Source organism: Neoarius graeffei, chromosome 21 (assembly GCF_027579695.1).
Source record: "Neoarius graeffei isolate fNeoGra1 chromosome 21, fNeoGra1.pri, whole genome shotgun sequence".
Taxonomy (NCBI): domain Eukaryota; kingdom Metazoa; phylum Chordata; class Actinopteri; order Siluriformes; family Ariidae; genus Neoarius; species Neoarius graeffei.
The window spans coordinates 26,030,396-26,043,733 of NC_083589.1; positions in this window are offsets into that span (position 1 = coordinate 26,030,396).

Consider the following 13,338-nt stretch of genomic DNA (forward strand, 5'->3'; position numbering starts at 1 on the left):
GGCAAGACTTTTTCCTAGCATGGAGAGAATACATAATGAAACAGTCTAGCAAGTGAGCAAGGATACTTCACTGAAAATGTCCCGTCTTGTACATGCACATAGGATTGTGGGTGTTTTAAGAACGCTGAAGATACACACAGGCATGCTTGAAAATTCTCTGAATGAAGGACCCAATCTTTGGTAGAATTCAAAAGATCCTAGATATTGGAGAAGTTCTTGGGCAGGATTCGATGACATGGCATCTTGAATTGCAGCCATTAAGTGTCCTTAACATCCATGACATTGAGGAGCACTGATAGAGTAAAACAAGGACGTAAAGAGGAAATAAACAACTGATTAGAACTCTGGAGGCAGTGGCATCTGTTGACAAGGAGGGATTTCATTCCTGGGTACCATGGCAATTTTGATAATGTATTATAATTTACAAGATTCTTAAAACACCCACAATTATGATTTACAGCAAGAAGGTCCGGGTTCGAGCCCCGTGGCCGGCAAGGGCCTTTCTGTGTGGAGTTTGCATGTTCTCCCTGTGTCCGCGTGGGTTTCCTCCGGGTGCTCCGGTTTCCCCTACAGTCCAAAGACATGCAGGTTAGGTTAACTGGTGACTCTAAATTGACTGTAGGTGTGAATGTGAGTGTGAATGGTTGTCTGTGTCTATGTGTCAGCTCTGTGATGACCTCGCGACTTGTCCAGGGTGTACCCCACCTTTCGCCCGTAGTCAGCTGGGATAGGCTCCAGCTTGCCTGCGACCCTGTAGAAGGATAAAGCGGCTAGAGATAATGAATAATGAGATTATAATTTACAATTATTCCATGACATTGAGTCATACATGAGTTGATAGTCAACGAGGTGCGTAGCACAGAGTTGTGGATGTTTTATTCTATCTACATTCACTGGATTTTGAGAAACAGAGCATTTTTATTTTTTGCAAATTCAATAAATAAAAACTTTATATAAATCGTCCGACAAAATTATTTCCACTTAGACGGACTTCTTAAAAATCAGTTGATGGCTGCACAAATTGACTTTAGTGTTGTTTTTTTTGTAGAAAGTGCCGTCTTGCTGTTGTGCTGAGGTATAGAATAGCTTTAGACATTTATTTAATTCTTCCTGTGACATTTCAGTGATGTAATTTTCAAATTACTTTGAGCTTTTGAACCAGTCTAAAAGAAATTAACAAATTTTAATGCTTAAAGATGAAGAATGTAGACAAACCAGCGAAATGACAGGAGCAATTTGTGAAAAATTATATAATAATAATTCTTGAAAAATAAAAAAGATATGTTCTTACCATCAAATACTTTTATTCCATATTTTGTTGTTTTTTTTATTTTTTGCGGTTTTGTTTTTGAGTAGAGTTTTTATTTTATCCTCAGTTGGTTCAGTAACACGGTTCGCCATTTTGTTTTTCTCTACTCACAGTATATGAGCTGATAGCCTAGTAGTAGAGTTGCCCATCAGAATGTGCGATTGCTCATATCCAGTGAATATGGATTGAATACCATATAATGTTGCAAACTGTTCTCAGAAATATGGACAAGATTCTCAAAACAGAGAATATTGCATTATGTAATCAAATACTGAAGGCTAAGAGCAATTCTCAAACAGAGTTTTAATAATCTGCCACCTGTTCATGTTGCCTCTGCAGTGTGTTATTGAATGCCATTATCTGTGAAAGAAGTGATTTTATATTTTCATTCCACCCCTTCTCTATAGGTCACATTAAAAAAATAAATAAAAAACAACTTCTGGTAGGCTTCCACTGACAAACAAGTAATCAAGCAGATTGATTTTGGCAGAAGTAAACAAAATATTTTCCATCTGTGCACATTTTCATTTTTCACGATCAATTTAGCTTTTTATTTGTCAGGTTTTTTTGTAATTATGCAGGTGAGTGATTGCAGGGCATGGACAGGAGTTTGTGAAAATGGGCTGGTTATCGTCATTTGAGCTTACTTCAGAGTTTACAAATTGCTGAGGCACTAAACTGCTTTATTAACATGATGATAAAGGTTAAAGCCTATTGACTGCCTTGCTTTAGGAAAAGCCCCTAATAAAGTGAATATAAAGTCTGGGTAGTTAAATGGATAGAGAGAGGCATGGGGGATTCTTTTGCATTCTTTCTGTTTTGTAGTTCTACCATCACAAGCACATTCAGAGGGCAATTATTATACCCCAGTGGACTGTTTGTATATTAAGCCATAAAATTAATGCCCTAAAATATATTCAAAGCTGAAATATATACAGATTTTAAAATTCTAGGTTTAGTTTGGCGAGACAGGAGAAAGAAAGCATCCCAAGTACCAATATTAATTCTCTCTCTCTCTCTCTCTCTCTCTCTCTCTCTCTCTCTCTTTACATTTAATGGCTGATAGGATTATTGAAGCACTCTGGTTATGTACTTCATGCCTAGGGCCTACAAGATATGCCATGTGTCATTAAAAAAAAATAAAAGTTAAATGAGTAATTGTGTTTTGCATGGTGCAGATTGTTCCATGTGGTTGACATAGCAACCCAAACCTCCAACCTTCAGAGTTCTGTCACCAGGGAATTCTGGGAAGCTCCACTGTCAAATCTTGTAGCCATTCAAGCAGAGGAAAGAGCACTCTCTCTCTCTCTCTCTCTCTCTCTCTCTCTCTCTCTCTCACACACACACACACACACACACACACACACACACACATATACATATATTTTCATTCACACGACAGATTTTCTTATTCCTTTGGGATTGAATCTGATCTGGAAGATAAGACATATACTTTTCAAATAGCCTTTACCACATCTAGTATTTAAAAGTAGTGTGCTGGCCACCAAGGAGATGGTGTGAAGGCGGTGGAATTAATAAGCAAGGGAAAGGAGAGAGAGAGAGATTTGAGGATGCAATTAATATCTGTCAAAATGCTGACCTCATAATAGTACTTAGAATAATCCAAGCACCCAGTCTAATAGTAACCTCACAGCCCCATAGCTAAGGCTGGTGAGATGATAGCAGGCTGAAGATGAAAATTAATCACAGTAACGAGCTTGTAATATTGATTACTTGGGGCTGTACTGTGTGATGCTGTCTTTATTTTTACACCCTCCATTAATTGTTAATATTAATGAGTGTGAAGCAAGTCTGTAATAATTGCAATGCAACAATCGATTTTGGGGCTTTATAAGAAAGTTCATTTGTGACATCTTTGCCAAACAATCAAGCAATATAAATATTAGAAAATATTTATAATTCTAATAAATCTTAAAATTTCTGTTTTATATATATATATATATATATATATATATATATATATATATATATATATATATATATGAGTGATTCCACGCTTATGGGTACTGAAATGGGGACATGAACTTATTTTTAAAAATTCAACTAAAACCATTTCTTTTTTTACCATCAGGTCACAAAACATGTAATCTTTAATGAATGATATGTTAAAAGATAACTTTAATTTTCTGAGATGTAATAAAAACATATTTATATGCCAAAGTCAAGCCTATGATGTCTGTTACATTACTTCTGTTACGATTGTCCATCTCGCGTCTGTTACAAATTAATTACAATCTAGCTATATACCATGTTAGTCTTATTGAAAGAATGTGTATGTTTCTTCTACTACACATGTTTATTAATTATATTTGCTAAAACATCACCTTCCTATGTTTCAAAAAGCCAACCAGTCTTTTTACATTTTTGTATCAGACAATGTCATTCTATTGGTGTCAAACATTATTAAAAAAAAGCTGATGTAGATTGCTACATTAAAAAAACCCTCACTGTTATATTCTAATATATCATTACTTTATCTATACATAATAAAATACAGTTATAAAATAATTCTACATTGTTAAAATTGAGAATCTATATGTCCACAACACTTCTGTTACGTTCTGACTTTGGCATATAAATATGTTTTTATTACATCTCAGAAAATTAAAGTTATCTTTTAACATATCATTCATTAAAGGTTACATGTTTTGTGACCTGATGGTAAAAAAAGAAATGGTTTTAGGTGAATTTTTAAAAATAAGTTCATGTCCCCATAAGCATGGAATCACTCATATATATATATATATATATATATATATATATATATATATATATATATATATATATATATATATATATACACACACAAACCAGCCACTTTATTAAGAACACCCATCCACCTGCTGTTTTATGCCATTATCTAATCAGCCAATCCCTTGACAGCAGCACAATGCATAAAATCATGCAGATACAAATCAAGAGCTTCAGTTAATGTTCACAATTTTCAAACATCAGAATGGAAAAATTGTGATCTCAAAGTGTGATTTTCACTGTGGCATGGGTGTTGGTTTGAGCCAGATGGACTGGTTTGAGTATTTCAGAAACTGCTGATCTCCTGGGATTTTCACACACAACAGTCTCTAGAGTACACAGAATGGTGCAAAAAACATTGAGTGAATGACAGTTCTGTGGGTGGAAACAAATGCCTTGTTGATAAGAGAGGTCAGAGGAAAAGGATGCAAGAAGGAAGGATGCAAGGGCCATGCAAGGGCTGGGCATATTGTATATGGACTGTCATGGGATGCTAGCGCTGAAGAAGTTTTAATGCGAACAGGATAACTTAAACAAATTCAAGCATTTAATAGCTAAATTTGACATAAGTAGAATAAACTTTGATCCTATTATAGCCGTAACTAAATACAAAGACAATAGTTATGCATACTATTAATTAATTTAATGTGAAGTTAATTAATAGATAATCAACAGATTTTAAAGGGTATTTAAAAGATTGTATATATATTTTAGTCTTTTGTATTTGTAATTATTTGTATCTATACATGCAGGACCCCACCAGTTCTACTGATCAACTTATGTTTAAATAAAGTTATTCATTCATTCATAGCAACTCTTTACAACTGTGGTGAGCAGAAAAGCATCTCAGCATGCAACAGCAGAAGAACACATTGGGTTCCACTCCTGCAGCCAAGAACAGGAATCTTAGAATCAAGAACACGTTCCTATTAAAGTGGCCGGTGAGTGTATATAAACACGAGTGTGCTTTGATCATACCATGCTATACAATAACTGTATTATAACTATATTAATGTTACCACAAGGTTTATTGGTTATGATATTGGATGAGATACTTGTCAACAAAATGACAAACTGTTAAATCAGTTTGCGAGAACAAGGATACAAAAGATATTGGCTCAAGTAAAGACAGCAATGCATGGCTCTCGAGTGCCAGCAGCCTCTCGTTCTCCTAATGTAGCTCCAGACCACCTACACAGTGCAGAAGGGTCTATGGGATGCTGACCAATTTAATGCCGGCTTTGAGAGGAGTCGCAGGTCCCCAGCTGTCACCTGAAACATGAACTGATTCCCGATAAACGCATTTCGGTCAGCAGCAGGCACAGTGGCTTTTTAATAAGGACCCTGGAGGAATATAGGGCCAAACAGCCAAAGTCAAACAAGATTTGTGCCACCAGCCAGGGAAAGTAATGTGACAACGAAAGACGCAGCTGTTTCACCTGAGCCAGTGCTCAGGGGGCTTTGCGTTCTCTGAGAGGAGTTCTGTGCGAGAGTCATCTGTTTCAGAGCTACACTTCAACAAAATCAACCAAATGTATTATTACATTCTATATACTTTTTTTTTTTTACAGCAACACTGGTTGTCGTTCTGCTCTATGAGCTCATGTGTCATTGCTTATTGTATAAGCAAGTTGTTGCATGTATTTGCTTGATTATGTCTTCAATATTTGATTGTGAGATCAATATTTGTATTTGGACATACTACAAATTCTCCCACAAACTGACATTAAGCAGAGGGGTCAGCTCTGCCTTATAAAAAAATATTACGTCTGTGCTGGTATTTGCCATTGAAATGTCCTGCAACATTGAACAAAGTGAGAAAGCTCTCTCTTAGGTCATAAAGTTTGTTGCCTATAAATTTGAGAACCCCCAAATACAGCCATAATCACTATAAGCAGTCCTGAGACAACTTTCAGAAAGAGACTATGTATAGTCTGCATACATCAGATTACTAATATAAAACTATATAACCAACATGATCATTGTAAGACTGCAAGAATTTACATGTAGCAACATTTTGAACAGTTACGAAAGGTTAAGGTTAGGTCTAGCATGACTAATATTTTCCTGCAGTAATATTCTTTATGCAGATAAGGGGAAAAAAGCATGGTGGAGGCAGCATCATGCATTAGGGAATATTTGCTTCCTCAGAACCAGGACAATTTGCCTTCTTATAGTTAAACATATAATAAAGAATAGTAAAGGAGACTATGAAGAGACGAAAAAATATCAAAAACAGGATTAGTGAAAGAGTATACACAACCACACATCTTTAATTAACTCTGAAATATTATCACTGGCCCATGAAATTTCATCTGTGTGACTGAACTTTACCTCAGTGCACTGACATTTGAAGACTTTTTCAGTTCCTGACATTTAAACGAACATCAATTAATCTGAACCTGTCCATTTAGCGAACCGGATTAAAATCCAAACCTTCTGCACTCTGTTGATCCCAGAGCTGCATTTGGGGTGAATGTAAATAATATTAGTGAGATCAGACTTTGAGTGGCAGACAATATGTGTCATTAACTACAATATATGGGGAAAGTTTTGGACAACTGACCATCAAACCCATATGTACTTGTTGAACATCCCATTCCAGATTTAATCCCCTCTATGCTAATATAATAAACTCCACTCTTCTCTTCTGAGAAGGCTTTCCACTAGATTTTGGGGTGTGGCTGGGTGGATTTGTGATCATTTAGCTACAAGAGCATTAGTGAGATCAGGTGCACAGAGGCATTGTGATGTTGGATGATGAGGTCTGGGGTGCAGTTGGTGTTCCAGTCAGGCTTGTAGTACTCGAGTCTGACTCGTGCCCTAATTTTAAGAACTCATGACTTGACTTGGACTTGAGCACTGATGACTCAGACTTGGACTCGTGCATTAACTATATTCGGACTTGTAAATTGGAGACGAAGACTGATTTTTTTCTTTATTTTCTGTAACATGGCATAATAATTTCGCATAAGATATTTATATCTACATTAATTTTTGTACTAATTTCATGCAAGAGTGTCACACCTGCTCGCCTTGGCACGTGCATCAGATAGACTCTCAGCACGCTCCGGACAGCATGCCGCGCCAAGTGGACTCTCGCACGTGCACCGTAAATGACTCGCACCTGCACAGGATTAAGGCGCAATCAGCACACCTATATAAAAACTGTGAAAACACACTTACTTTGCGAAGTATTGAGTTGCATTGCTGACACACTACTGAGCCTTATTTCCTTGTTTGGTTTCCTGATCTCTGATTTCCTGTTTCTTGTCTTTGATTCTGCCGAGTCTACGATAGCCTGTTTGTGCCTCACTCGACCTATTGCCTGTTTCACTGTTTTACAATTTTGCCTGCCGTTTTGGATTGTTTACTGTCTTTGCTTGTATTAATAAACACACCTTCTGCACTTACATCCATCTCCCAACTGTCTCTGACAGAACACTTCGTACTCCCTGACAAAGAGAATGCACATTCACCTGTTCATACGTCATGTTCAGGAACAAACTAATGTTAATGGCGCCAAAACAGCCACCATCAAATGGTGTGGTTGGAGTCTTGTTCTTGGACTTGAACATTGAGGACTTGAGACTGGACTTGGATTCAAGGTTTAGTGACTCAACTAGAACACTGGTTCCAGTTCATCCCAAAGGTGTTCAGTGGGGTTGAGGTCAAGACACTTGAGTTCTTCCACTCCAACTTTGATATACCATGTCTTCATGGAACACACTTTGTGCTCAGGGGTACTGTGATGCTGGAACAGGTTTGGCTCTCTTAGTTCCACTGAAGGGAAATTGTAATGCTACAGCATACAAAGACATCCTGCTTCCATCTTTGTGGCAATAGTTGTGATCTCCTAATTAAAAATATGTATTGATTATACATTATCTTGCTTGTAGACAATACAAAAAAAAAAGAATAAACTCAATGACTGATTCTGTGCACTGATAAGATGGAATGGCTTTCATAAAATAATGTATTAGGTGTTTAGGTTGTACTCTTACAGATGATTAGTGGACTAGGATCAGTCAAAAGTTCTCTTTCTTTGGGTCATCAGTACAATATATTTTAAAAAGGATATCCAAAGGATATAAGGCCTTTAGTTATAAGGCTAATTATTCTTCGTTATCCTTTAAAGTAGTAATTTATCTTTGCATTATCCAACCACATAATCAAACACATTTCTCTCACTAAAAAGTGCATTGTCTCTGCTTTTCAATCACCTTCTTTTTCCTCTTCCCTTTGCAAAGCTAAAGTAATTAGGTTGTTTAATTTGGAGCTTAAACATTAGTTTTAAAGCTGTGATACTTTTCTCTCAGCTTTTCCAGGTTTGTGTATTTATGTTGACTTCTTTTTCTCGACTCATGCTGCAGGTATACACCTCCCACCCCCTTTCTTCTGTCTCAATCCGTCCAATAATTTACTGACAAATAATCTACTACAAGGAGCACATTTACATATAAATTATATGCAGGCTTTTGAGATAAAAATTGCATTCTTATGAGTCCATAACTTCTGCTATGACAGTTATAATGGCAGTGGTTGAGGGGGAAAAAAAGACAATAGGATGTACATTTACAAATGCAGATGTGTACCCAATATTGAGAGAGAGAGAGAGAGAGAGAGAGAGAGAGAGAGAGAGAGAGAGTATTATTTTGTGTTGTCTAATAATTTATATGTTGTTTGTCATCTTTGTTGCACAGTCAGATATCAATAAGTATGATGTAAGAACACAAAAGCTTTATAATTTATCTCAAATTTGCCCCACTTATATATTGATATCAGTTAATATCATGCAATGTTTTAAATGTTCAATTTATTATTTTATTAAGTTTTATATTCACATATTTGCACTCAAGGTATATAAATGTATAATTAGTTGTCATGCTGTACAACACATTGAGGATAAATTACTTTTTTTCCTGCAGAAGAATGAGGACATTACTAATTTTGACATCAAAATATAGCATATTTTGATTTAAAAGCTCTTTAAAATGATTCAAATTGTAATCTAAAATTTGTTGACTAGTCTGGCCTGAGTTTACCAAAAGCATCACAGCACAAAGATCATCGTTAAATAGTTGAGCGAGCAGCACAATGAACACTCTCTCTCCTCATTAAGATGCTCTTCATGTGAAGAGGCTTTTGGGAAATCCACCCCTGGTCAGTTGTGGTCTTGTTTTATTATTATTATTATTATTATTATTATTATTATTCCTTGTTTAACTACAAATCTGCAGTTTCCATAGAAAAGTGCAGCACAGAGCAATAGGCACAAAGGACACACTAAGTACACACCAACTACTAAGAATCTCAGGACCATCATAAGGTTGAATTGTGAATTCTCAGAAAACTGACTTTGCAAATAACAATTTGATATTGATATTATAAACTAACAATAATAGCTAAATATTATATAAAGTTGTAGTAGCACAGTGTATAGATACATTTATTAATTGGTGATTGAAAGTCTACAGTGAAGCCTTTTATTAATCATCTCACTACTTTAAAGCCTTTTAGTAAAAATCTTAAAATTAAAGGCTTTATTAAAAGTTCAGCAAAGACTTGCAAGCTTTTACTGATTGCAATTGCACACCACGTTGCCCCTAAAATAGAGCACAGTATCGTGACAGATCCTGAAGAAATGAGATCTTGTAGTGTTGAATTACACAAGCGCATGGATATGCAATTAACACAGCATGGTGATCTCACTGTGTGGTCACAGGTTCTTTCCAGTTCAGTGCAGAGAGACTATCTTAATCTGCAAAAAGCTTGAAATTGCTTTGGCTAAAATGTTTATTATAATAAAGTTGTATGATATTAAATTAAGCTGTAAGTCAGTGAGTTGTCATCACTTTTTTAAAGGTGTGTAAAATCTCCACTATATGGCCAAAGGTTTGTGGACACCTGACCATCACACCTACATGTGATTTCTTCCTCAAAATGGTGGCACAAAGCTTGTAGCGCATAATTGTATGGCGTGTCTTTGTATGCTGTAGCATTACAATTTCCCTTCACTGGAATTAACTCTTATAGCATGACAATGCCCCTGTGCACAAAGTGAGCTTCATGGTTTGCCAAGGTTGGAGTGGAAGAATTCAAGTGTCCCTCACAGAGCCCTGACTCAACTCAACCCCACTGAACACCTTTGGGGTGAACTGAAACATTAACTGCACCCCTGTCCTCCTCTTCTTTGCCTGATTTTACTAATGCTTTTGTGGCTGAATTGGAAAATACCCAGAGCCATGCTCCAACATTTAATGGAATGCCTTCCAAGAAGAGTGGAGGATATTATAACAGCAAAGTAGGGGAATAAATCTGGAATGGGATGTTCAAAAAATACATATGGGTGTGATGGTGAGGAGTCCACACACTGTTGGCCATATAGTGTATTTTGGAAGAACTATAAAATAACCACAACTGATTTATTAATATTTCTCACATTTAAGGGGCTTCATAGGCAAGTGTCAAAGCCTTTATGCATGCAATTTAATGTGACACAGAGATAAGGAGAAGCTCTTTCAGAGAGAGAGAGAGAGAGAGAGAGAGAGAGAGATTTGCCTGAAGTAATAGTCAAATCTTCTGGCGGAATGCTGGGGTCTCTGTTGATAGTGGCTAAAATCCTGGAGACTGAGTGGTATGTTGCTACTGACTTAAGCATGCACTCCAATGCCTTGTTCAGTATGTTAGGTGATGTCCTTCCTGTCTATAATGATTGGGAGAGGACAGAATGTACAACCCCGATTCCAAAAAAGTTGGGACAAAGTACAAATTGTAAATAAAAACGGAATGCAATGATGTGGAAGTTTCAAAATTCCATATTTTATTCAGAATAGAACATAGATGACATATCAAATGTTTAAACTGAGAAAATGTATCATTTAAAGAGAAAAATTAGGTGATTTTAAATTTCATGACAACAACACATCTCAAAAAAGTTGGGACAAGGCCATGTTTACCACTGTGAGACATCCCCTTTTCTCTTTACAACAGTCTGTAAACATCTGGGGACTGAGGAGACAAGTTGCTCAAGTTTAGGGATAGGAATGTTAACCCATTCTTGTCTAATGTAGGATTCTAGTTGCTCAACTGTCTTAGGTCTTTTTTGTCGTATCTTCCATTTTATGATGTGCCAAATGTTTTCTATGGGTGAAAGATCTGGACTGCAGGCTGGTCAGTTCAGTACCTGGACCCTTCTTCTATGCAGCCATGATGCTGTAATTGATGCAGTATGTGGTTTGGCATTGTCATGTTGGAAAATGCAAGGTCTTCCCTGAAAGAGACGTCGTCTGGATGGGAGCATATGTTGCTCTAGAACCTGGATATACCTTTCAGCACTGATGGTGTCTTTCCAGATGTGTAAGCTGCTCATGCCACACGCACTAATGCAACCCCATACCATCAGAGATGCAGGCTTCTGAACTGAGCGCTGATAACAACTTGGGTCGTCCTTCTCCTCTTTAGTCTGAATGACACGGCGTCCCTGATTTCCATAAAGAACTTCAAATTTTGATTCGTCTGACCACAGAACAGTTTTCCACTTTGCCACAGTCCATTTTAAATGAGCCTTGGCCCAGAGAAGACATCTGCGCTTCTGGATCTTGTTTAGATACAGCTTCTTCTTTGAACTATAGAGTTTTAGCTGGCAACGGCGGATGGCACGGTGAATTGTGTTCACAGATAATGTTCTCTGGAAATATTCCTGAGCCCATTTTGTGATTTCCAATACAGAAGCATGCCTGTATGTGATGCAGTGCTGTCTAAGGGCCCAAAGATCATGGGCACCCAGTATGGTTTTCCGGCCTTGACCCTTATGCACAGAGATTCTTCCAGATTCTCTGAATCTTTTGATGATGTTATGCACTGTAGATGATGATATGTTCAAACTCTTTGCAATTTTACACTGTTGAACTCCTTTCTGATATTGCTCCACTATTTGTCGGGGCAGAATTAGGGGGATTGGTGATCCTCTTCCCATTTTTACTTCTGACAGCTGCTGCCACTCCAAGATGCTCTTTTTATACCCAGTCATGTTAATGACCTATTGCCAATTGACCTAATGAGTTGCAATTTGGTCCTCCAGCTGTTCCTTTTTTGTACCTTTAACTTTTCCAGCCTCTTATTGCCCCTGTCCCAACTTTTTTGAGATGTGTTGGTGTCATGAAATTTCAAATGAGCCAATATTTGGCATGAAATTTCAAAATGTCTCACTTTCGACATTTGATATGTTGTCTATGTTCTATTGTGAATACAATATCAGTTTTTGAGATTTGTAAATTATTGCATTCCATTTTTATTTACAATTTGTACTTTGTCCCAACTTTTTTGGAATCGGGGTTGTATGTACTGTCTTTCTTGAGACTGATATTGGAGACATGGTGATCAAAACCCAGTATAAAGGACACATTATTAGTATCCAAAAGACAGAAGCAGTGGTGAGTACCAGGAAAAAAAAAACATCCATCCATCCATCCATCCATCCATCCATCCATCCATCCATTATACCATCAGTGTCATGGGTGGGCTGGAGCCAATCCCAATTGACTTCAGCCAAGAGGTGTGGTTCATTCATTCATTCACCACATCATCCTGGTGAGGATTGTACAATATATAAACACTGTATGTGTCACAGCGCTGTGCCAAAGGAGCCTACCTCTACTTCTTTTCTCAAGTTCTGTAAATATCTTGGGCCACAATAACACAAGTGTCACTGAAAGCAGTGACAAAAGTACAGTACAGTACAATGAGCAATCACTTAATCTGCTCCAATATTCCAGTCCACTCCATGCAACTGATACAACTTTGGTGTGACTCCATGCTGAGAAGCACAATATTTGGACAATATCAAACACATTCCATTCATACCAGGAATGTGTGCATGCCCTTCACATGTTACCATGACCTTTAGGCTATACCTGACAATAAAACAACAAGAAAACGCACTGCCACAATAGACACAGTAGAGAAACAATACACACGATAAAGCTTCTTTCTTACTTCCCTTTCCATTATGAGAGGTCCACTCATCATTATTCTCCCCATCCAGGAGGACAGAGCATCACGGCAAGTGATCAGTGGTGTGTGAATATACCCAGAGCTGACAAGTCAAAGGGAAGCCTTACACCCTGTGCACCAATAGTCTATTCCCCTGTCTTTTTATAGGACTAGAGGCTATAAGATGGCAAGTTTCCAGTTTGATATAATTAGGTGCACTTGTAGCATTTGTGAAAACATAATTTGTGAAAAATGTATTAACA